General features: G+C 39.0%; 1 protein-coding gene across 8 annotated transcripts in view; it reads right to left on the reverse strand.

Moving 5' to 3' along the window:
- The window catches only part of SLC4A7 (solute carrier family 4 member 7), a 137,849-nt gene that overhangs the window by 65,012 nt on the left and 51,165 nt on the right, over positions 1-21,672 (reverse strand). The window contains exon 1 of one of the 8 annotated variants that reach the window (XM_035556368.2): positions 7,990-8,115. The exons of the other annotated variants lie outside the window; for them this stretch is intronic. The gene's annotated coding sequence lies outside the window, so the exon portion shown is untranslated. Of the gene's footprint in view, positions 1-7,989; positions 8,116-21,672 lie in introns of those variants that run through there. 8 annotated transcript variants of the gene reach the window in all.

Consider the following 21,672-nt stretch of genomic DNA (forward strand, 5'->3'; position numbering starts at 1 on the left):
GAAATGAGAAGAAAATAACACAAATAGGAAATGTGAAATAACACAAAAGGAAATGAGAAGAAAAGGAAAAGAAAACACACAAAAAAAGACTGGTCACAATAGAGACTTGACTTCAACTATACCACACTACAGCTGTTTGCCAAAGAACAGGGTTAGAATGAACACAAGAAAAAAGGATAACATTATATTGGAAAATGACTAAAATACAAGAGAAAATTAAATTAAAATGAGAAGCCCATTTGAGTTCAATCTGTCTGTTCTGCGAGCTGGAAAATTTACCACTGTGAATAAAGTTAGCAAATAATGTCACCAATCCAACACAAGATATCAAGTTGCATATTTAACAGTCTCATAGTCATTTTGCAAAGTTGCATTTTATCACTGCCTCACAGCAAACATTTCATTCAAAAAAAAAAAAAAATCATGGCTCCTTTCAGTTCAATTCATTCTAAAATTATAGTAAAAAAATAATCCGTTGCCCAACAGCCAAGCAAAGGAAGGGTCTCTAAGTTTTAAGGCACAACAGTGAATGAGTATAAACATGGATCAGTTTTGAATGAAGCAGTGCAATCTTATTACTATAGTAACCCAAATAGTAAAATCTTTGTAACCAGTCACGTGAATGGGAAAAAGGGAATTGAGAGAGAATACACCATTTCTTCTTAAAGGGAAAAAGCACATACTTAATTGTCAAGACAAAGTTGTAGATTGATGACTACTTTAAATAAGTGTATTTAATCATAAATGATGACAATATGCATAAATGCATAACCCAGAATGATGGCACATCTTGTTCTTAAAATGGTTTAATAAATGCAAAATATTAACACACCACCTAAGACCTCCTTAAACGTTGCATTTCACTGTGAGACATCTAGCAACTACTTAAACTCACATTTTGTCCCCTTCCTTTCTTAGCTGAGTACACAGGAAACAGAGCTTTGCCTAATCTTCTACAAGTTAAGAGAGATTTCCTTCAGGTTTTATGTCAGCTTTAACTAGTACCTGTTTAAATAACAGTCCCTACCAATGTGTGTATGTGATAGCTCTGTGCTGAGTTCAAAGCAGAACCATAAAGAAAAACAAAAGTTACCATACTACAGAGCCCAGCAAACAAGACAATTAGATGCATCCTAACGTATGCAAGTGAAACCCTTTTTTACTATGCTCACAAGAGGAAAATGGAAAATTCAGTGGTCTCCTCATAAAATTTACATAAAATAATTCAGAGGCCTTTACAGCTTTATAGCTTAGGAAAATTCCACCCCATGGATTTTAGTTTCCAGGGAACTGTAAAGTAGTAAACCCTGTTACACAGGAGCAGAGCAATAGCTCATAGCACTAGCATTAAACTTCGCTGCTTTGCTGCAGAAATCTGAGGGGTTACAGCTTTATCACTGAAGTTAGAAGAAAACACGTCCATGACCATTTTACTTCAGGGACAAAAAATCACTTTCTGCCTTTTTTTTTTACGGGGGGGGGGGGGGGGGGGGGGAACGACACAAACGACAGGGGGGTGTCAAAAGGAGAAATCAATACACGATTTCAAGAACCATCCAGAGAAACTTCCCTGCTATGCTTGTACAGAATTATTCATAAAGCCACAGCTGGCAACTTTCAAATTCAGACGAGCTGCCTCTAAATAACACACACACATCCACTCTCCCAATCTGGTAGTACACTCCTGTGATTGCACAAGCACTTTTTCTTTCTGGATTAAGCCAGTTACTACACTTAAGCAACTCTAGTGACACGGAAAATGTCTTCCATGATATACAACTCTGCTTCCAGTACTACTTCTCCCCCAGATCTTTCCTTAGCTAACGAGCCCAAGACAGCAGACACCACTCTGAGGCAGCTGCTAAAGCGCCGCTCACACCAACGCACACTCGCACCGTTATGAAGCTTGGCAGCTGCCGGTTACGTACCGGCTGCATTTTCCTCCCCGGATGAGCTCCTTCCATGCTAAGGCGTGAACCGGCGACTGTCCTTGCGGGAGAGGCCGGGAGGAGCCGAGGAAGCTGCTCTCCGGCCCCGCAGCCAATGGCCACCTTGCCAGCCTCTCATCCCCCGGGCCGCCGACCGCGGCCGCCGCGGGTCGCAGGGCAGTGTGCCTTCCACTCCTGCCTGGAGAAGGCCAAAAAAGGAACTCACGCGCGGCTCCAGACTTCGCTTTTTCTGCATCAACGGCAGCTAAGGACAGCTCCAAGGTTAGACGTTTGCGCTGCTCCAAGACTTCATTAACACCGTGAAATGAAAGCGCTCGGACCTCGCTTCCCAGAACGGAGAAGCTCCCCAGTCAAAACATCTGCTAAGTGTGTTTATAGCCCCAGTATCGACCTCTCTCTGAGTACTCATTCCAAAGCAGTTTTTTTGACATAAACCATATATCCTCATTCTGTAGAATAAACTACGGATTACTAAAAAAATCCTCTTTTTTTTTTTTTTTTTTTTTTTTTTTTTTCTTTTTAAGGGGTAAAACAGCCATGCTGCTAGCAGTGATTAATTTCCCATCTTTTTTCCAGAACAGCACGGCCCTCTGGTTCAGGTATGATGAGTAGAGAAACTTTCTCTTTTCTTAAACCAACTTCAGAAAAATGCACCCTCCACTCCAGCAGACCAAATTCGGAGCTTTACTTCACTCTACCCCTCTTCATCACCGACATACCTTAAGATCTGTGTTCCATCATACAACGCATAGGCAAATGGGTTCCTAAGGCCATTATCCATAACCCCACCTTCACTTGACACCACATTTCTTATTTCTCACCCCCCCTCCTCATTCCTGCTTCTCATCTGACAAGAAGTCTAGTAACAAAGCCGGACTAGTGCACCCCAACCAACCAAAGACCAACTTGGTCAGGACAAAACAAAGAGGGTACTGTTCATAAATTTGGGGTGCATGTCACCAGTGAAATAAATATTGTGCATCTGTGGAGGTATTTATTACCCGGTAAGTCCAGAAATCAGACGAGCACATTCAGTTCCCCTCACTGACTTTCTCCATCCAGAAAATTCTCTAGCCACAGACTAATAAAAATCTTCTCAGACAGCACCGACAAGAGTTTAAAAGCAGTTTGTTCCCATTTCTGTAAATAGATGTTCACTCTAACAGGTGTGTGTGAATCTTTTCCCTTCCAAGCTATCGATGAACCCCACTGCCACTATGCGTAAATGACTACAACTAAATGATTCATATAGGAAGAATCAGGTTACACAAAACTAGCAGATATCTAGCAGGTTTCCCAGCTGCTAGTTCTCTCTTCTCAGCTGAGCATCCTCAGCCAGACCTATTCTGTTCCTGACGCACACCTGACTTACCCAGATCTTCAGCTCCAATACTGAAATGGCTATGCTGAATTGTATTCGGGGTGACTCTCCCACATTTTAAAGCAGTCTTCCTTAGCAAAAACCCATACTACGGGTATTTTAATTTCTACAGAGAGTGCAAAGTAGGTTTATTCATGGGCAGGTGGTTTGTATTCCTTTGGGACAGAATACGGTTGGGGCAGGGGAAGCACAGTTGTTTTTTTTTAATTTGTTAAGTTTTGTTGTTGTTGTTTTGTTTTAAGTTTTAGAAAGAACACTTGCTTGATTTAGAAAGATAAAAAAAATCACTGAAGCAGTTTATTGAAATGTTTTTCTAGTCTGTAGTCAAACAACTCCTAGTTGACAGTCACTCAGTCTTGGAACACCCAGAAGCTTTATCCACTAAAAAAATAGAAAGAAAGAAAACAAAGAACATGTGCATGTAGAGACATGCTCAAAGTCCAGCATTATAAATAAGTCTTTTTCAGACAGATTCAGGTTTTCAATTTTTTAAGACTCATACCAAAATATCTTGTGGATAAAAGTCCTCTATTACTTAAGTAAATACCAGGGGAAAGTTTTACTTCAGCTGGAGAATAACACAGTAACTTACAACTGCAACTGTCTCAACATGCTTAAATACTCTAAAACAAATTGTAGACAAATACACTCAGAATTATCATGTCCTTGAACGTGTTCAGTGACAACGCTGTGAGAACTCAGAGCAAAACTATTTGTACTGCAGCAATATTTCAACCATACGCTTGATGTTCCAAAAGGACCCTTACAAAGTATGAGAGCTTTTAAAAATAAAAACAACTAAAATTTATAGAAACAAGTAGCTATCATCAAACATGTTTTGTCCATCAGTCTTTTCCTTCCTAATTCTCACTTGAATACCCAGCAAGCTGCACTTATTTCAGCTTATCTCCAGCTAGAAAAACACGTTTTTTTCTTTTTTTTTGAAAAACAGGTCAAAAATATAATTGTGTATATTTGTATAACATATGTATGTATATACTTTTCTCCAGAAAGAAAACAGATTTTGTCTTAGCTTCTAGCTCTCTGCAGAAGATTAAACCTTTTCACAAGCAACGTACAGCCCATTATTTCATCATAGGCAGTGCAGGCTTCCATTACAGATTCCTTCAAAATCAGCTAAGAAGGACTAATTCCACAACCTCCGTTAGCCCCATGGTAGAGAGCAGAACACTTTACAATGGATTAGAAGAACAATTTTCATGTCACTTATTATGACTGGTTTCTGGATCAATCTATCAGAATATCCCTTATCGCATCTTACAGCAACACTACCATCAACACAGCAGAAAAGAAAACAAAGTACATATTAAAATACTTAACCGTAAGATAGTAAGACTATACCTCCCAAGGAGGCTTTATTTTGGATAGGGAAGCATTAAGAGAGGAGGCAGGAAGCTGGGGGATGTAAATGACACGAGCAAATTCTAAGACAAACTGTCTGATGTTAGTATATCGAATACCAAGTATTATCAAATACCATGGCTTTGTTCAGCTTCTTTATTAAATGGGAAGCTACTAACACATATTAAAAGGAATGGCTTCCTCTGAGTTTTCTGTAGCACAAATTAAACTACTCGTCTAAGCAGACATCATTCTCTTAGCAAGGGACCACAGTATCCTTGGTAAGCAGTGGCTCATCATTTAATGAAATAAAGTCCTCCATAAGAATAAGGGCTTGCCTGCCTACAAGTGTTTTTCAAAACACAAATTTCCACCTAACAGCTAGTTCCCAAGAGGTGCATCTGCTCAGCACGCTTCAGCTTGCTTCAGCTGGTATCGGCACGTACACACGGTCCTGAGTGTTTACAAAAACAGAAGTATTCGGTGCTGATATTCTCTGGTGTGCTGCCCCACTAGTGAACTCCGGGATTTCTCAGGCTGCCACAAACCACTGGGATTAGGAGAGCATGAGGCAGACTGCGGGCTGAACTCTTGTGACATTACACAACTGCACATCATTTTGAGAGATGCAAACTTGTTATCTACAGAGGATACTGCTGAAGGCTGTAATTTGAATAGTCATCAACAGTTGCACAGACTACTTTGGTAATCATCCTGCAGTCCTGATTTGCATACATAATGAAGTTGAAAAAATTTACATGTCAAATTTTAGAGTACCTTATTTCTGGACTCAAAACCACCCTCCTGTAGAGACAGATGGAAGAAATTCACCGTGTTCAAAACAGAACACTACCAACAATTTCACTTCCCCGTGTATGAACATGTGGTCACCATGAAAGCAGCACTGAGCTAAGCCAGGGCTTTGGGGAGTGAGATTTTATTTTTGAGCTAAAGAAGGAGGATGCTTTCCAAATCCAAAGCTACTCACTTTACAGCTACAACACACCCCTCACCAGGTGCTTTTACGTAGATTCATCTCCAGGCATTTTGGCTGCGTTTTTGACAAATATTCTATTTTTTTCTTCGTCTTAGCCTTACATTGCAACCCAAGTCTACAAGAGCTATAAACTGTTTCAACACTACCAGGACAATCTAACCAAGGTCTTATGTTTAGGTGTTCTAAAGTCACTTGTACAAACATCAAACATTCATCTCCTAGAGTCATACATGGCACTGAAGTGAATGGCAGATGAGTCCAGATATGAAGCCTCATAATATGGGACAGGTAACTTTATCTGGTTTGTACGGAGATTCTTTGAAGTACATGCACACAAAAGTCTTACCCTGACAGTAGATCCTCAGGCAGGAAAACAAAACGAAAAAAAAAGGGTCAAATTAACCAGTTAGAACACTCTCCAAATACAATCACATCAAACTACACCCACGTAGGACAGTTTCTAACACAACTACTCTTTCAATAAATGCTGTAAAATTTGAAGAGTGATTGTTCTCCTCCATGCCTTTCTTCCCCACATGGAAGCAGATCATGAATCTCACCAATCCACGCGAATTCGAGGCCTAACTCTTCACCTTCAGCTCTCCTTGTTTCTTGAATTCTCCTTTATTCATACAATTGCATCCCAAACAAATATCTTTGTAATAATTTACTGACAACACTTTTGCAGTGATGAAAAATCACTGCCTACAAATCAAAGCTCGGCAAACTGTAATGGGAAGGCAAGGCCATGTATTCAATGTGCACACCAGGACCGATAAAGCAGGTGGTAGCAGCGCTGCATGCGCTCAGCCCACAACATTTCTCCTTAAAAATGAGGAGGACAGGAAGGAAGTGAAACTCCAGCCCTGCTCATGACCACTGCAACGTGAACAAGGGCAGAACTGTACCATTTTTAGCATCCCAAGTGGTATATCATACACCATCCACACGTTGTCAGCTGCAGATTATTTTAATATAAAATACTTTCCACATACCGTATCTCCCAGGTATGCTGAGGAAATCAGGTCATCCAAAATCTCCATTCATCATGAATACCAGTCAGACTACTCCCACTGTTACACACCGAGTGTCATCTGGTTAGCAATGTATTCGCAAGCCTCCACCAACCCAAATCCCCAGTGACCAAAACAGAAGTCCTAGCAATCCAGGTGTATTTTATTAACAAGGCAGAGAGTAAGAGAAAGCTGCAATTCCCTTTCCTGCAATAGGGCTGGCAGTCATCTGAACCAACAATGCTCCAGGTCAGGGAACAGATCCAGCAGAAAATCAGCCCTAACAGCGTTTCGCTGCTCCAGCTGTGAAGCAATCAGCTACTGAGTGTACATCATTTAAAGCTATATAGTTGAGAGTGTGTTTTTCTTTTTAAGAATAAAACAGAACGCATCTCATTTTCTGATGTACTATGAAATGTAATGTTTTTGCTGTGCCTGACTAGGAAGCTCTGGGAGAAGAGGCCAGTTCAAAAGTAAGGTGTAGATTCTAACACAACAGATATGTGTATGCCACTGTAAATGGTGTACATTTTATAGGAGAGCTCAACTGGCAATACGTAAGGGAAAAAAGTTTAGATCTCTCTGGCAGAGATCTAAAATATAGCTAAGAAAGAAAACCTACCTCTTTTAAATCTACTGCATCCTTTATGTCAAGAACAACAATAACAACATTTAATACTTTATTGCAATTTTCTTTTTGTATAACCACGTAAAAGGATCTACAAAATAGTACTTCCAAGACAAACACGCTCATACTCTTCTGAGGGAAAAAAAAACTAATGCTGTAGGACTGTTATGGAAAACTCATGACTTGAGGGGCTATTTAATAAAAATGGTTTAACGCATCCAACATGTGGCAGGCAAATTATTTGTTATCTGATTTGTTTAACAAACACTTAGAACTCTCTAATTCAGAGAACGTTATCATTTAAACTGAGTTTGCATGGGAGTTCTAACCAGTCAACAACTACTAAAAAAGGTGCTTTCTGAAAAAGTTACCCAAAAAATTACAGAGACCTTTTCAACCATTTTGGAATAAGCAAAGAAGCTTTCCATCTTGTTAATACAACAGTAAGACCACAGCTTAATCAGTATGCCACCATCCAGTGGCACAAATACAAACTTCAAGGAAAGGCTGATTTCAAGATAGAGGATGGAACAGAATTTACTCAGGCTTTTGGCTTTTATGCTGACTTCCAGAAGACAGACGATGACCTAGTCTTGTATAGGGTCTTCCCATAAAAGTTTTACCACCATGATTTTCTTATACAGCAAACTTGAACTTACAGAGAGTAAGCTTGCACCAGACCCGTGCTTTCTGAGATGCAAACATGGCAATTCTGATCGAGCCTTGGGAACTCTGAAGCTGGCTTCGATATATCAAGTCATGCCCTTAGGTAAAAACTCTCCTTCTGCATTCTCTGCCAGAACTGGAAAGGAGATTAAACAGTTTTAAAACGTCCTTATGAACATAAGTGACCCCATTAAAAATCAGAAAACTAAAACAGACGGTAAACCAAACGTTAAAAGAAATACATAAAATACATCACCCAGACTGGAAATCTAAAAGAAAAGGCTTTCCAGAAACATGAATCAAATATGCTATATCTTCAAGCACTTTACCCAGACATTTGTAATTCGGGATATTATACCTAATAGGAAAGTTTTAAATATTGGAGAAAAAAATGCAAGGGTCTAATCTAGACAATGGCAACTACGTGTCTCAGCCAAATGAAGTTTCTACAAACTTCAGATGAGGGAGAGTAGAGGAACCAAAAATTGCATGGCATTTCTAATAATGTTGACATCAAGTCTCCAGAATAAGTATTTCTTTCTGATAACATCAAATCTGTAGGGAAGCCACCCATCTACACATCAGACAAGATTTGCTTTTATTGTGACGTGTAAAAAAGATCAATTATAGTTTAAAGCCTTGTGGATATGTTACTACATCACACAAGTTTCTGCAATCAGGTATCTTAATCACATATGCACATATATAACTCTAAATTTTTAACTCATTTTTTGGGGGGGAGGGATGGGTTAGGGGGAACAGGGACACCTTCATTACAATGTTTACTGAATGAGATATGAAATGAAACAAAACATGAGATACATGAATTTGAATATATCTGTCCTCTAGGCAACTCCCCGTGTTTTTAATGATAATTTTTTCATTTGCCTAGATTATAATCATATTATAAAAATAACCACCACCACTCCCTTGTTATTTTTATTTAATATATACGGCCTTATGTTGTTTTAGTCAGGGCACACTTAAATTAACCTATCCATCAAATTCTTTACTGTTATTCATGTACTTCTTCACAGAACTGACCGCAGAAAAACTCAACTGTCAGTAAACCAGGCTGGGAAAGTATTGCAGAACAGCATATTGTAAAGATTTCTGATGTACAGAGTAAACAATCAAACAAGCTTATACTGCATGCTAGCCTTAATCAAATGAGACTGTGTCTTAATGATGACAGAGCACTCATCTTCAGTAGAAAATGGTGCCTTTTTATTCAAATTGAAATCGCCTTTGAATAAAATTAGATATTTGGGGCAAGAAGACATCATAGCTTTTGGTGATCTTAATATTAATTTTAGAGCTATTGACTGGGATGTAATTGATTTAAATAAAAACAACACTTCGTTATCTGATTTTAACAACCTTTCACAGATTTCCTCAAACCAGGTTTCTGAACTACCTATCCTGGGAATTTCAATCAGTTTTCATTGTTAAGCATCAAAAATTAATGCTAGCAGAAGTATTTTTAAAAAAGAATATGAAGCAAAATTATTCATGCATAAAGAAACAAATAAAGAGATTTTAAAATATTTACAGCCATGTCAACTCTCTACAAAAGTCGTTCTTATCTAAGGTCTCTGTGCATTGACAGGGGCTCAAAGAAAGGGTAAGGCACCTCCTTTTCTCTGGGACAGAGCAACATTGCCAAAAAGAAACTCTCCTGCCAAGGGAAGACTGAAGTGCAGCTCAGTCTAGAATTACAACATTCATACCGGGACACTAGGGGGAACTTGAAAGCACTCCGCTTGAAAAATCACTTGTATATGCTGATGCTGCCATCAGCCCCAAATTTTCTCTCATGCTTAAGTTGCTTTTACTGGAAGTTTATGAAACTACAGAAAAAAAATCATCAAGACTTTTAAAGAAAAAAAAAAAACAAAAGCTGAATGAAGATGACATTTTCAGACCACTGAGACTGCAACTTCCACACGGGTAATATACAGTCAGACACTGTAATTGGGGGAAAAACACGGGATTCCAATAACTTCAAAAAGGAAACTACTATGCGATATTACAGAGCAATCATCACACACTCTATTCTTCCAGCCTTTTCTATTGAAGGAAATCATCAAACTGCATGCTCAAATGTAGGCTTATTAAAGAAGCACGTTTAACAAAAACAAATTGAAAAAACTACAAAGCATATTTACACTTACTGATTAGGAAATGAAACAATGAAAGCAGCCTAAAGAAAAGTACAGTGTATGTATTTGAAGCTTGTTTCCATTTTTGACTGACCCCATAAGGTAACTGGATTTTTGATAACATGTAATGTTATTAGCAACTTGTAGACATGCATACACACATGTGCTTTCCTAATCAGCATCATCGGTAACACATTCAACAATAGAGGTATTGGTACCACAATAGCAGGCTTTCAGAACCACTGTGTCAGCAGGCTTCACCTCTAGTCTGGGTCTTAGTTTGAATTTAGAAGCTAAGCCCGCATGTCTAAAAGCTCTGAAAGAATTAAGTAGCATTAGTAGACAAAGATAGACATGCAGGTTTGAAAGATGCCATTAGCAGCATTCACAGACTAACAGTTTATAACCAGAAGAACGGAATAAGAAAGAGAGTGGTGGAATAGAGAGTTCATCAGTTTCCTGAAACTCAACCCTTTTCTTTACATTACATTTTTCGTACTTTTATGGATCTACATCCTTACTGACATTTTAAAATAGTATTATATTTCATAGTTAAGCTTTCTCAAAGAAAAAAAATATCAGTTAATTATTTGCCTATTTTCTAGGTGTTGTGAACTTAACTCCAGCCTTTTTCGCTAATGATCATCAGTACAACTGTCAAACTGCAAATCAATAGAATGCACAAATATATAGGTAACACACCTGTGATTACACTACTAAAAACTGAGCATTCTTAATGCTTCTTTTTTAATCCATTCTAAAGCACCAACTCAAATCCACTCTCTCGATCACTATCTTCATCACCAAGATAGTATGAATCAAAAGCAATAAGGATGCAACATTTAAAAAAAATCCTTTAAGTTGCTTTTATTGGAAGTTTATGAAACTATGGAATACTATCAACACTTTTGAAGAAAACAGAAAACAATGCTGATTCTCAGAATTTTCCAGAGAAGAGATCAAACCCAGAAGCCTCTCCTTATGATCTTGTGTAATCCTGTTATTCTCAAGTAACATTCTGACAAACAGGCACTCTGAAGTCTCTGTATTGTTCAGCTCATCAAGGGCTTCACAATAAGGTTATTAAAAAGCCACTGAAGGAGGGCAGCAATCAGTGGAGTTACAATTTTTAACAGCATGATACTAACTGATGATCTAAGAACATAATTCTCCCATCTTATACCCACTTGTCAATCAGGGACCACTTCTTTATAAATGCATCACAAGCAGGCCTTGAAGTACAGGTTCCCTCCTGCAGTAACAAACAAAAAACCCACACCAGTAAGTATTTAAAACCATACACTTCACACAGCCTTCAGCTGCAAAGGAAGACAAACTGCACTATGCTCTAGACCTCTCTGTTCTGCTGTAGCTGTGTGCTCGGTGGCATGTTCTGCGAAGAAAACCCTTGTTTGTTGCTCTGTCCCTCATGTGAGGTCCCGGTTACAGGACCACATCCAATTATTCAGTTTCAAGCAAATAATTCTGGCACTGTTTCATTACATCTAGTCTCTGAACAACTGCGACAAAAACATTATCCCCATTAATTAAGCTTCTGTCAAACTATTTGGTACTAATATGTTTAATACATTAACTTACGTGATCAGTGGGGAGCACTAACGAAGAACAACAGCTTTCCCACCTACGAAGAGTTCCATGATCAACCACACCAAGCGCTCTGCTGCTTTAGCACTATGCAAGCTCTTTTAGAGTGTAACTTTTTGTCTTCCAACAAACTGTTTGGTTTTGGCTTCGAATTTTCTATGATTTGGATTGGTTTAGGATTTTTGACCTATGAGATATGATACAAAGCACATAACTTCTTTGAAACTTTCATCCACACTGGTGACACAAATTTAGAGCTTCACCACTGATGACGGTTTCAAAGCATGATCACTATGCATACTAACGTCAAACACCATTATTTTTGTAAGTTCTTCCATTTCTGGAACTTCTCCTAAGAAGATTCCTTTCTTGGGACCAAAGCAGTTTAGAAACACGTTCCCCTCAGTAGCATAGATAGCACAAGCCATGGAAAACCAAATTTTAAGAAGTTTACATCCAGCAAATAATTCAGTTTTCATTACTGTCTGCCTAAAATTAGTACACCGGAAAGCTGCTTTGGGTCTCTGTCTAGTTACTAAAGAAACAAGGAAGGCAGTTCACTCAGACCTTAGCAATTTATGCCAAAGTATATTTTTAGGTATATACAAAGCAATATATTTAGGTATATACGAAGCAATATATAACACAGAAGTAGAATTGCAAGCACTTTTTCCAACTTTAGCAGACAGGCACTTGTCTACAGCCACCAAGAGAAACTTCTCTCCAGCGCTGCAGCACCAGTCATTGCCAGTCCTTGCAGGTACACAGAGAAAACATGCCAATTTTTCAGAGTCCCAGAACACGTTTTCTAGGGGAGGCATCTCATGGGAATCCTTCCACATCACTGCATACAGACTCACTGCTCACACAGAACAGTGCACTCAGTGACAATCCAATTCCTTTGAGGCCATCAATAGATGAAGTCATGGATAAAAGCCAAAGTTCATTCTAACAAAGAAAAGCATCAGATATTTTATGGCAAAGCTGGAAACCAAAACAAACAGGGGAAAGGGAGAAGATGACCCTTGTCAAGGCATGCCCAAAACTCATTTCTTTTCATAGCTGTTACGTACAAATTTCCCAAGGAATTCTTGAAATGTTCCTTGGCCATGAGGGACTACAGGAGGACACAAATAGGCTCCCCTTCACCCCACGTCACTTTTCACAAACAGCCTCTTCCTTGAGCATTATCTTATTGGTTCCCATATAAGCAATAGGAGGCTGAAAGCAGTTCCTTGATTCCTCTCCTCTCTTCCTCCCTGTTTTTCACTTCAGGAATAATAATGGATTCCAAAGATGTTTGTCAATGATCTGTTAGTGAAACATTAGACTCGCACAACACAATTATTTTGATATACAGATCTACAGGAGACCATTTCTCAAACTTTAGATTGCATTCATTCTTTAATTTTAACAACCTTCTCCACACCTTCTTCCATACAAATATAGCACATCTTACAAGTACGCACACACAAACAATCCATTCATCAGTAAGAGTCACAACATTAAAATCTCACTAAATAGCACAGAATTATTATACCTATTCATAGCATTTGGATTTCTGCAGTAACACATGAGACAAGAAGGGCAGTTTCTCCTGCCTTCACCCAGAAGGTTATTTTATACTGCAAGACAACTGAAGCATGAGAAAGGCTCTCTGTAACGTGGTCATAATATATGAAACCATTTACATTCTTGTGCCACATCACCTAGTACAATTGATCCTCAGGGCTTGAAAACAAATAGCAGCAATGCAGAAGTCACAAGACAGAAGCCAGTGTATCAACTTGGAAGCATGCATTCTTTATTCTTAGAGTGAAAACTTGTGCACGTTGTACACAAACACCACACTCCCTGAAACAAACACGCATGCAAATACAGGTATCCTTTCTGTCACTTCCAAAAGTACTCAGTTACAGTTACGTATTTCAGGAAAAGCCAGCAAAGTTAACATAGCAAAGTACTTTCCAAAATAAGTGTATGCTGAATAGAAACTCTGGTTACGTTTCTTTAAAATTTAAAATGCAAGATCTTTATATGGTATCAGCAGTTAGCGCAGGTAATGGATAGCGAGACTGACTGATGCCAAGAAGATGATAACTGGCTGATGTTCTTCCTTTTTGTACAGTTATACATTGGCAGCTTTGAAAGCTCAAGAGCTCATGCAAAAATCAAAGTTTTTAATACTTTCCCTTGTGTTTACAATTTAACTTTCCAATAACTGTTTTGTACACTTCATTAATAAGCTGAAGCATGTCTCTCCATCCTATCATTATCTAACCATTTGCAGTTCAACCAAATATTAATTACAAGAATATATGCCTGCTTAAATTCCCTTCTGGTATCTGACAATGGCAGGCAAGCCCAGCAATGTTAATAAGATCAAGCTGAACAAGGAAAGGATTGCTGCTGCTCTTGGGTTTTATCACTTCCTTAAATGAGTCACAACAATTATCAGATGCTATCTGTTTGTTTCTATATAAACAGTTTTAAAATGCATGGCTGGTAGGGTGTAGTTGTTTGACAAACAGAAAATGAAGAAATTTACCAACAACAGTAACACCAGCTGCAGCTATTCACTAAGAAGTTTCTCACTTCCTTTTTTTGTACACTAAGTCTGTCTGGAAATATGTTTGACCTGTTAAAGAAATGCATACGCTTACACTTGAAATAAACATACACTTGCATAATAGTATAACCCCACAATAGTGAGGTACAAGCCAAATGGGAAAAAAAATGACGCAAAAAATACTATCCCTAAAACAAGCAGTAGTTTAAATATAATCTTTCCAATAGCTTTCTCTTAACAAAAACAAAGAAGCAATAAATCTAGCAGTAGTATAAATAATAATTCCACCTTATTGTTTTGCGTACTAATTAAAGAGCTTGCAGTCAGTCTTTTGACTTCACCAGTTAGTCAGAGAATTCACAAAACGGTAAGCTACTCTTGATTTGATCCAGAGCGGCACTGAGAAGCTAGTTTGGAACATTACTGTCCAACAGCTTTATTCTATCATGTACACATTCATCATCTTCACACTAACAAAAAACGACCACATTCCTGCTTGCTGCTCTTCTTAACATTTTAGCAGCCTTTGGAGACTTTGTAAAGACATCCTCCCATCTGAGTCTCAAAGCTGATAGATACCACCTCGCTGAAAAGATTAAATAAAGGACAAGAGAGAAAATAACAAACCTACAAACCACAGCCTGGAAGATTATTAGGGAGAAAAGAATCGTTCTCAGAAGCTACAGTTCTGGCCAACTGAAGCCAACATTTAGTTATGATAGCTTCAGTGTAGCTATATAATAAACAGGCAAAATACACATGAAGATTATCTAAATCACAAAAAACTAGCAGTAGATTTTCCAACTGTAACAGAAGCAAGACAGACTGCTACAGGGTCTGTATGGAAAATAGACTGAAGGATAAAATGAATGTTCATAGATTAGGCTATTGCAGAAAATCACAAGGTTTTGTGTTCAGGTTCACAACGGAGAAACTGAACATCCTGAAATGCCGTGACCTGACAAACTGCCCTTAGCTTCACTGGGTTAATGCCACAATTGCATTAAAAAGTCAGGTGGACAGAAGAGCTTTCACAACACCAAGGATAACTTCACAAGGAAGCTGGAAATTTACAGTACTTCCTACCTAGTATTCTTAACTACACTCCCATCACTTTGTTTTTTAAAGGTGTGTAAAGTCTATAGAGCTTACATGTCTTAACATTTTAACTAGTGAGACTGAAGCACAAAACTGACTTGCCCTAGAGACACCTGCAACAGACATCAGCACCTACAGCAGCATCCAGATCTTCCAGGAAACAGAACATGAGCTTTATTTTAGCTATAAACAAACATGAAACTTGTTAACAATATGTTAAGAATTCAGTGAGCTCTCAGATAACAACCAAAGTCTAGTTCTCAGCCCATAAATGTACTGAGGAAGCTACTTGTTAATCAGAGCATTCTACCAAGAATAATTTGACAGCAGAGAAGTCAAAATACAAATGTTTACAAGCAAAACACAGCTCTCCAGGATGAGCAGTAAGATTGCAAGCAGGTAATTCTGAGCTAGCACTACTGCAGCTGTAAGAAGACACTAACAAAAATAAACTTCCAAGCATTATATAGACATAAATAGATGCTTAATACTGTGCTCCTATACAAACAACTGAACCAGCATGCCCCAGGTATGAGTTTTTCTGGTCTGCTGCAAAATAAGAACTGAAATTATTTCTTAGAAGACAACAATTTATAGTTTTGAGGACTGGAATGATTCTGACCCAATTTCATTCCACAGCATCTCATGAAATATACAAACAGGAACATCATAATAATCTAACAGACTGTACAAACAAAGTTCTGTTGAGTTTGGTCCTTCAGTGTTGAGGATAAATTATGCAACAACATCAGCCAATGCAATGGCATCAGCTAACAAAAAAAAGAGAGCAGGATTATTATCCATGAATAGCTGTCTTGCAAAAATAACAGTTGTTAAAAGTATGTTTACAAAACTGGAGTTGCTAAAAAAAATATTGACACAATGTGTCTATGAGAAATTAATTTCAACTAGAACATAATATTTACATAAACCTGCATGTTTTACATCTTTGTTGTGAGAAGAACTAGATAACAAGGTTTACTAGTTTAGTAACGTTATCACAAGCACCGCACATCTCCCAGGGCTCAGCCAACAGATGTCAGCAGTTCACATAGCAAAGCTACAAAGGGCCCTGAAATGCCGTTCAAGACTGTTTAACAGCACTCCACATGGCAAAACCTTTACCATCAGATGAAGCATAACCAGCCCTGTCAGATCAGAGATCCCAACCCCAAGAACTCCTCAAGGAGGAGTTGTGCTGATCCTCCCTGGGGCTAGTGATGGATGGCAGCAGCCTCATCTACGGGAGGTGATGCTACCCTTGACGTGCTGAGTGGCTAGGTAAAGGAGCTGCAGGACAGCATGAACACACTGCACAACATCACAGAATATAAACACGAGGTCCTGGCAGGTCTGCAGCCTGCTGGATGTTTGGATCAAGGCTGTTTCGGAAAAAATGTCAAGGCTCATCCAGCCCTCAAACTATTACCCTTTCCTACTTATCCATGGGGACACCAGCAACACTTCCAGAAAGAAAATCATTACTGTTGAGTGAATCAAGAGTGACTACTGAGCACCACGGGAAGGGTGAATAGGCCCAGGTGGTGTTCTCACCAAGCTCACTAAGCTTGTGAATAGGGCTGTAATCTGGGCACGGTGGAGAAAAACTTTCAAACTTAAGTGAAGACATGGAAAACCCAAAAGGGAGAAGGTGCTCTTGTCCCCCTTGCGAAAAAGGCATAACCAAGAGCCCACCTCACTCAGGTGCTTGCACTCACGGCATAGCAGGTAAAGAGGCAGACCTCGAAGTCGGAGCTTCTTACAGAGTCAGGGTGGAACAGCTTGCATGGCTGGAGTGCTGCAAAGGAAGGATGCAGGCTCTTGCGGAAAGCCAGGCTGGGAAGGTGAAGAACACAGATTTCAACCTATGCAAAGGGATGTCTGCGACACACAGAGCTTTGCTTGAACAAATAACAAGGCAGTCAAGACCTTATAGGTAAGGATCAGAAAAAAGTCCAACATGGTTGACATTGTGCTAGGTGCCCACTACAGATCTCTTCGTCAAGAGGAATAAGAAGAATCCTTTGTTTGAAAGCTGGAGGAAGCTCCATGATCGTGGGCACTGGTATACATCAAGACCTAGACCCACAGTGGTATCTGTTGGTAGAGCATGGTCAGGCACAGCACTCCAGCAGATTTCTCAAGCGTGCTGAAGATGATTTAGTGGTGTGAGTCAACCGGTAAAGATGCTCTGCTGTACTTGTTCACAAACAAGGAAGAAACAGACAGGGATGTGAAAGTCAGAAACAGGCTTGGCTGCAGCAGCCACGAAGTTGTGGAGTTTCAAGTCCTGAGAGAAGCAAGAAAGACAAATAGTACAGTACAGTACACAGCACAAGACCCAGTACATACAGTTATAACACAGGACTTCACGAGAGCAGAATGCAGCCTGTTCAGGACTCTTCTTGGTAGAATCTCAAGGAATGCTACTGTGAAGGGTAAAGGGTAAAAGCCTGGGAGAAGTGGCTGATCTTCAAGTACAACCTCCTCAAAGCACAGAACAGCTCATTCCTCCATGCACGAAGTCGCACAGGCCTGACAGCAGGACAGCATGCATGAAAAGGAAACCTGCGACTGAACTCTTTTGTGAAAACAGAGCACATGAAAGGGGGAAGCAGGGGTAGGACGAACATACAGGCATTATCTGAGTGTGCCGAGGTAGAAACAGACAAGCCACAACTCATCTGAGCTGTTGTTCAGCAGTAGAAATGAGCAACAGATGTCGACGGCAGTAAGAAGGGAAGAAAACTTTTTTTTTCAACTGAAGTTAAACAACAGAGGCAGAAAACAAGTCTGTACAAAAAGGCAACAAGGTGTATCTGCTGTACATCCTTTCTTACACATGCAGAAGAGTATCTGATGAATCAGGGCTTCTAAATGTGAACTCAGTCTGATCGGTTAGCAATAAACATGATTTATTAGCTGCAGTAGCTTATTCATAACCTTGTCTGAAAGGAAGAACTCACAAGTGCTTCAGCTTCGCATGACTTCTGGGATCCAGAACACAGCAGCCTGAATCTCTTGACAAGGCAACAGAATTTTTGCACTGGGAAGCTATCGCACTCCAGAAACCAACACCAAGTGAGATTCCACTACAATCTCTCTCTAACACAGGTTTGTTTTAACCTTTTTCCGTTCTTTGGTAACAGGCATATACCATCAAGACAGCCTGACTAGTGATTCTCAAGTCTAATGATAATTCTACTCTGCTAATGGAATAGTTGTGGTGTTCAGAATTGGTAGTTTTGTTGAAACAAAATCTTAGATTTCTCTAACAAGGAATAACTGACACCATTATCCTTACCATAACCTAGGTATTTACAGTCACTTAGCTGTCTCTCTCCATCCAAAAATAGATCCAAATCAAGACACAGCCAGAATATATTTACTATATTTCCATTAGTCATGGAAAATACAAAGGAATCAGCCTAGTGCGTAAGAGACCAGGAAAAAAATCGTCACTTTAGGGAAGCATAGTTTTCCAAGACACGCTGTCCACACACATACGTGGTTTTAATGCACATATGCCTCCGTAGTGAAAAGATGATGATGGGGAAAAAAAGAAAATGTATCAATCAGTCAAGTTTTCAGGTGAGCCTTCAGTTCTCCCCACCTGAAAAGCAGTCCTCAACATACAGATCCCCAGTAGCATACTTATCCTGTAGAGAAGTAGCAGCAGTGAGCAGAGGAGGTCAAACAGCAGAACTGCAATACACATCAGGCAGTGGGGTGCCGGGAGACACAGTTCTGAATGTTAAATCCTGCTTCTTCTCTTCAGCTTCTGTCCACATGCCTTATTCACAGTAAGTTCCACTTTGTTTGGAAGCAAACGCCACGGATTCTGTTAAACCAGGGCAATGGCTTGACAACAGTCTGGAAACTTCTACTGTAGACTCTTTTAGTACTAAAAAAAAAAACTTAAAGCTTGTTTATAAGTTTAAAAATATTTTGGTATTACAAGATACTGTCTTAGCCATACTGCTGACATGTCTAGATGCCTTCCAGCACAACTACATCTTATGAAAAATATCAGTACTCATTCTACATCATTTGTTGAAAATTTAAACTTTCTATGAGATTGAACAAGAAACAAGTGCAGAAGAAATTTCAAAGTCCCTCACAGCAGGAATACAGGGAAAAAGAGGACATACTGTATGGTATACTGTGAGGTACAGGTAAGAGAATTCAAAATTAAGATTTGAATAAGGTCCTACTCTTCAGTCTGAGACTGGGTTCACCAAACAGTCTTCAGTACAAAAGACTTGAAAGAGGGGAAGTCAAGGTCTATCAGATGCACTGCAGGTTAGAAGTTGGTTACTTCACCAACAGGGGCAAAGAATCAAACTCAAAGAAAAACATAACTTTTAGAAAAGAAAACTGGTTGCTGAAAGAGGATATTAGATGACACAAGAAATAAAACATTTCAAATACTTATGCTAAAATGGAACTTGCTAGAATTAACAAGACCCTTTTTTTTAAAAAAAAAAAAGGTTACGAAGCACTCCAACATTGTTGAAATGAGTAAGACAACTTGTGCCAGTATACCCAAATAGAACAACCATTCCATTGCATAACTTTGAGTCACTTCAGTTAAGGCACCAGAGTAGGAAAAACAAAATCTCAGGTCCAGCTGAACAGCCCTTACTGGGTAGCAGTCACAAAAGCTTCCAGGCTAAGATACACAGTAATATGAATCAATATTCTGAAACATTACTTCAGGTAACACAAGATCCACTCGTATTACTCTGGACAATTTACAGAGGAATCTGTATCATCCGTAACTCACAAGCATTCACTCTTTTTTTTACATGTTTAATAAAAATGGAATAGCCTTTCTGCTGTATAATCCTAACACTGCTGTTGGAAGAATAAAATATTTCATCTTCTCCACAAACAAAGAAATAATAAAATAATTATAGGCCATACTCTAAATACAAAACCTCTAAACAGATTTTAAAGTTTTTAAAACTTATGGAAAGAAGCATGTCAATACACAAATAAAATGGCTCCATCTAGTGGTAAAAAAATATAAATTTCCTTTGCCACAGACATGCTGCCTCTACTGCAGCAAATTTTAACTCACTGTGAAACAAAGAGCTCCGAGTGTGCCAAGCACTAACTAACACAGACTCTTAAACAGATAATCCCTTCTAATAACCACTGAGATATGCTGACAAGGTAGATTTGGGATGCTTGCATAATTGATGATTATTCTCAGTAACACAGAAAGGAGCTTCTCAGATGCCAGGACCGAGTTTTAAATACAAATGTTGCACTTTCAAAAAGATAGCGTTTTATTTTTTTCATTTGCTGCTAATCATGTAATTGTGAATTGAGAAATACATATGTAAGAAGACTGTAAAAATGCCAGTAGAAGAATCAATGCTCATATTTTTGCATTCAGACATTTACTGTTATACAGGGCTAGGAAACTCATGGTACAGTTCTCAACCTGCTGATTAATAGAGCCATCATTTGAATCTCCCTATTCTTATCATTATTTCAAAACATTAGCCAGACAGCTATCTTAATTTTAGTAAATAATGTGAAATGCAAGCGTTTCTAAACTTTATCATTCCAGAATATGCTATACCAAAAGCACTACAGTGTTCTTGGGAGAACCTCTCTAGTTAACATTCAAGTTACAGTCTGTATGTTACCAATCACTGGTTATAAAGTGGTCCTGCTTACTAAGCACCACTTTAGGGTCCACTAAAGATGTCATGTAACAGATACCCTTGTGCAAAGGATTTAATATTAAGAGTCAACAACCACCCTGGTGACATGTCAAAAGTCACCTAGAGAAGCAAATCAATCACATGGGTATAAGGCAACTAATCAATACACCCAAAGCTCATTTTGGACAGCAAATAAAAACTACTGCAATGAAGCCTAATGAAAGTTCTCAAGTCTGCGGCAGCCACGGATAACTTCCTAAGAACTCAAAAAGACTGGCAGCATGTATAGTTAATAGCAGCTCACAGTACTCCTAACCCAGAAGCGATCATAGCCATTGCCCATAGCCCACTGCATGGTGCAAGCTGTCCAAAATATACACGCTAACCAAACCTAGAATATCGAAACAGCACAATAGAGAAAAGCAGCACGTCTCTCAGAAGCCATAGAATCAAGTCAGCAAGGTCATCAGGCCAATCAAATTCTCTCTGGTCAGTGCTATTTAGCTGCAAACCAGTACAGCTGTAACTGTACTGGTTTAACTTCTGGAGAGTGTACGATCAGTC

The sequence above is a fragment of the Cygnus atratus genome, chromosome 2, assembly GCF_013377495.2.
Source record: "Cygnus atratus isolate AKBS03 ecotype Queensland, Australia chromosome 2, CAtr_DNAZoo_HiC_assembly, whole genome shotgun sequence".
In the NCBI taxonomy this organism is placed as follows: Eukaryota; Metazoa; Chordata; class Aves; order Anseriformes; family Anatidae; genus Cygnus; species Cygnus atratus.